Raw genomic sequence first — 4,702 nt, forward strand, 5'->3', positions numbered from 1 at the left:
ACCGGACCCATCAAGCTTCTCTGCGTAGAAGGTTTGGGAGACCGGTCTCTGATCATGAGGACCGGTCCCCGTACGTGGTTTTCCTTGTTGCGCAGGGAAGGACCGGTCTCTGAATTGAGGACCGGTCCCCATACGCATATTTTACATCTACGCAGCGAAAGACCAGACCTCACCTTGGAGGACCGGTCTTCTCGAAAGGACCGGACCCTGAGATCGTCGTCAGTTTTTAAAATTGAGTTTTTGGAATCCTAATCTATCTAGAAGTCTTCTAAACCTATAAATATGATATGAGGATCTCTATTTGAATTGGATTGAGCGAGATAACTTTTTAAAAACCCTAACGGCTTGATTCGGAGAAACCACGACGAGCGCGAGGCCACTTGGGAGTTGGAAAGGGCGCTGCGAGAGCGCTATCCCCATCTTTCCCAGATAGAGGCTTGAGGTACTTGTCATTTCGAGTTTCGCGGACGAAACTCCTTTTTAGGAGGGGTGAATGTAACACACTGGTGTCTGCCACCACGGATGACGCACCTCGCACGGGGAATTTTTATCTTTTAATTCTCCCGTGGGGTAGTATTCATGATTCAGATTAATATTTAAATATGTATGGGAATCAGGTTTTGTGGATTCATGGCTTCCAATAAACGCAAGCGTCTATTGTTAATTACCCCTATAGAATATTAGGGCACCTTCGATTAAGAGACCTCTGAAATGCTGAAGATAAACTGGAATTAGACAAAAGGAATTTTATAATTTATTGCTCAATTACATGGCTTTAACCAAGGGCATACCCTCAGTGTACATGAATAGAGCGTAAAGAAAATGTATTTTTCAATTGTATCTTAGTTATATATTCTAAGATACCCAATGTATGGTCAAATTAATTTTGTTGGACTCTATATGTTGTGGAGCTCAACACTATTCACCCTAAGATGAAAGATTGATTAAATTCCATATATATATGCATTGGAATTTAATCAGATTTAATTCAGATTAAACTCTAATTATATGTATTAGAGTTTGATTTGGTTAATTGAACTTTAAATGTATGTAATAAAGTCCAATAGAGTTTGATTTGAGCTTTCATCCTAAATATATGTGTTAGGATTAGCCCCAAATATCTTGAATTAGACTCTAATTTTATATTTTAGAGTCTGATACAATTAGGCTCTAAGTTTATGTATTAGAGCTTAGTCACATTTGATTTTGGTTCATCTCAAGGTGAAATATTAACTAAATCCTAATTATATGTATTAGGATTAGTCAGATTTGATTTAAATTAAACTCCAAGTGTATGTATTGGAATCCAACAAATTAATTTGATCAGATGGTTTGATCAATTCTAAATATAGGTTTAGAATTTGATCAAGTTTGAACATGATTGTGATTTGACTCTAGTTTTATATGCTAGAGAATCGAATATTTTGGGAATTGGGATGTTCGTGAAAATTGAACTTGAGTTTAGTTTAACGACATTTCGGTCGATATCGGATTTAGGTTTAGTTTAACGACGTTTCGGTCGATTGATTTGGTGGATTAGTTTAACGACGTTTCGGTCGTAGGTTTGGTGGATTTGTTTAACGACGTTTCGGTTGATTGATTTGGTGGATTAGTTTAACGACGTTTCGGTCGAAGGTTTGGGTTTGGTTTACAAGGTTTATGGTATTGGGTATATGGGATTATGGTTCATGAACTTAGATATGGTTCATGGACTTATGGACTTATGGTTCATGGGTTTGATTTGATTCATGAACTTGATTCATAGTTCGTGGATTTGGTGTATGGTATGGTCCACAGGATTTGGTGTATGATTTGGTCCGTGGTTTTGGTTCAAAGTTCATGGACTTGGTTAAGGTTATGGGCTTGGATATGGGTTAAATGTGTATGGGTTCATAGGTAAATGTATATAGGTTTATGTATATGGGTTTATGGGTTAATGGTTTTAATGAGTTTTGGATAATGGACTTAGATAGTGGGCCCACATGGGTTTTGGACCGGGGCCATTTGTAAAGGGGCTCTGGGCTTCATGAGGATTTGGACTTGGATGTAATATGAGCTCATTTTATGGGCTCAATTTAGATTTGGATCATGGGCTCATTTTGGGCTTAATTTGGAGTTGATATAGGGATTTCGGTTTGGGCTCAAAATGGGTTTATTTTGGATTTGGACTTAGATGTAATATGAGCTTATTTTATGGGCTCAATTTAGATTTGGATCATGGGCTCATTTTGGGCTTAATTTGGAGTTGATATGGGGATTTCGGTTTGGGCTCAAAATGGGCTTAATTTGGATTTGGACTTAGATGTAATATGAGCTCATTTTTGGGCTCAATTTGGGCTGAATTCATTTTTAGGTTGAGGTTTGGGCTCAATGTGGCTCATTTGGTTTGGGTTGAGATTTAGGCTCAATTTGGGATTTGGATTTGGGTTCAATATGGATTCATTTCATTTTGGATTTGGACTTGGGCTAGATATAGCTTCATAGATTTAAGCATGACCCAAATTCGGATTGGGCCAAATTCAGCCCATATAACATGGATCCAGGTTGAGGCTTGAATTATATGTGGGTTCGGGCTCAATTTAGGCCCGTATGGTTTAAGCCTATATTTTCTTTTAGGCAGATCATGAAATTGGGCCCAGATTTGCGTTTGGGGCTGGACTTAATGAACTTGTGAGACGAATATAGTTTGGTCCATATGAGATTTTGAGATGGGAAGTTTGAAATTATTTGGGGCTTGTTTGAAATCAAAATGTTAATCTCAAATGTCTGATTCAAAATCAAATCCAATGCTCAAATTTTCGAATGCGTTTTTTTTTATTTGTTGAATAACGCAGATTCAATTAACCTCAACATCATAACTTAGTTTAATTTGGAGCATAAATCGTTTCAATTTGGTCTAATTTGGTCAAAGATCCCTCTCTCTTTCATAATTAGAGAAGTACTCTCTCTTTTTGGTGATATTTTGCAAAAAAGCACCATCGATGTTCATCTCGGCATTCCATCGAGCGGTTTGATTAGCATATCGACGACGAAGCATTTCGTTGGATGATTGGTCGGTAAATGAGAGCATCGCTCTCTCTATGATTCGCCACCGAGCAATTAGCGGGCGAACTTTGTTTGAGAGGAGAGCACCGCTCTCTCTCTCGGATTCTTCGTCGGAGCGGTTGGCGGACTTGACTTCATTTGAGAGGAGAGCACCGCTCTCTCTCTCAGGTTCGCCGTCGAGCGGTTGGCGGACTCCGGGCACATCGAGCACTTGGCGGGCGGAACCCGTTTGGGAGGAGAGCACCGCTCTCTCTCTCAGGTTCGCCGTCGAGCACTTGGCGAGCGGTCCGTTTAGAGAGAGCACTTGGCGGGCGGAACCCGTTTGGGAGGAGAGCACCGCTCTCTCTCTCAGGTTCGCCGTCGAGCACTTGGCGAGCGGTTTCCGTTTGAGAGGAGAGCACTTGGCGGGCGGAACCCGTTTGGGAGGAGAGCACCGCTCTCTCTCTCAGGTTCGCCGTCGAGCACTTGGCGAGCGGATCTAACTTCATTCTAGAGTCTAGAGAAAAGAGAGAGAGAGAGAGAGAGAGAGAGAGAGAGTTCGTGAGTGGCTCCGAAGGAGGCGGCTTGGGGACGGGAGCTGTTGTAGCGGGAGCGGCGGAGGAGCTATAGAGGCACGCGAGCTCAAGGAACTAGAGAGGCGCGGCTCCGCGAGGTGGCTGAAGAGACGGCTAGCTCGGCGCTGCGCGAGGAGCGCGAAGGCGGCTTCGAGGCGGCTCGTGGGTGGCTCGAGGTGGCTCGAGTCGTACCTCAGCCGGCTCGGGAAGGCGGCACAGAGGCGGGGCGGTGGCGACGGCAGAAGCTGGGCTTCGGCGCGGTGGGCGCCGGCTAGACGGACTTCGGCGGTGGCGACGGCAGAAGCTGAGCTTCGGCGCGGTAGGCGCCGGCTAGACGGACTTCGGCGGTGGCGACGGCAGGAGTTGAGCTTCGGCGCGGTGGGCGCCGGCTAGACGGACTTTGCGGTGGGCGCCGGCTAGACGAGGTAGTGGGTGGCGCAGTAGGGAGAGGTTGGCTCCGGCTCGACGTGGTGGAAGCTCGGGCTCCGGCAGGTACGACGCCGGCTCGGCGTGGCTGGCAGCTCGAGCGAGGTTCCGGGGGGAACAGACGAGGTTTCGGCTCGGCGTGGCTGGCAGCTCGAGCGAGGTTCCAGGGGGGGAACAGACGAGGCTTCGGCTCAGCGTGGCGGCAGCTCGAGCGAGGTTCCGGAGGGGGTAGGTGCGACTCCGGCTTGGCGTGGCGACAGCTCGGGCTCCAGCGGGATGAGGAACAGTCCGAGGAAAGTACTAAGTATTAGAGGCGAGTGGTTCACAAGCGAGTTACAAGTGTTACTTGGTGCCTCAATTAGGTCCGACGAAGTTTCACAAATTACGCGCTCGTCATTTACGCGATGTCTAACACGGCTACTAACGACGCACCGCCGCCCACCGGATACTTGTGGTTGTTGCTTCTGTAAGTTGGCAGCCGCGAAGCAACTGTTTTGAGGCGGTCTTGAGTAAGCTGCTCAAGGATTAGCAGCTGTCACGTATGGGGCGTTTGTACATCGTCTACAACGAGACTGCCTTAACTGCGGTTGCTTGGTACGGGTGGCTGACGAGCTACTTTACGGGTTCTGTGTAGAAAGCTGCCGCTTGGACTCTTTCTCTCGCCACGAGAGAAGAGT

This window comes from Ananas comosus, linkage group 22, assembly GCF_001540865.1.
Source record: "Ananas comosus cultivar F153 linkage group 22, ASM154086v1, whole genome shotgun sequence".
Classification (NCBI taxonomy): Eukaryota; Viridiplantae; Streptophyta; class Magnoliopsida; order Poales; family Bromeliaceae; genus Ananas; species Ananas comosus.